General features: G+C 44.4%; 1 long non-coding RNA gene across 1 annotated transcript in view; it reads left to right on the top strand.

Annotated features, from left to right (window-relative positions):
- LOC136796210 (uncharacterized) overlaps positions 1 to 311 on the top strand; it is a 24339-nt gene that overhangs the window by 18201 nt on the left and 5827 nt on the right. The window lies entirely within an intron of this gene.

The following is a 311-nucleotide window of genomic DNA, read 5'->3' as shown; positions in this document are numbered from 1 at the left end:
ACTAGTCCGTCCGCTTCATCTCGGCAACCAAGATTGTAACCTATTCTTAACGGCTATGATAGTCCGTCCGCTTCATTTCGTCAACTAAGATTGTAACCTTTTCTTAACGGCTACACTAGTTCGCCCGTTTCATCTCGGTAACTAAGATTGTAACCTTTCCTTAACGGCTATACTACTCCGTCCGCTTCATCTCGGCAACTAAGATTGTAACCTGTTCTTAACGGTTATACTAGTCCGTCCGCTTCATCTCGGCAACCAAGATTGTAACCTATTCTTAACGGCTATGATAGTCCGTCCGCTTCATTTCGTCA

Source organism: Halyomorpha halys, unplaced genomic scaffold, assembly GCF_000696795.3.
Source record: "Halyomorpha halys isolate HHAL.00 unplaced genomic scaffold, Hhal_1.1 Scaffold229.1, whole genome shotgun sequence".
NCBI classification, from domain to species: domain Eukaryota; kingdom Metazoa; phylum Arthropoda; class Insecta; order Hemiptera; family Pentatomidae; genus Halyomorpha; species Halyomorpha halys.
Note: the sequence above shows the minus strand (reverse complement) of the source record. Positions and strands in the feature narration are given on the sequence as shown.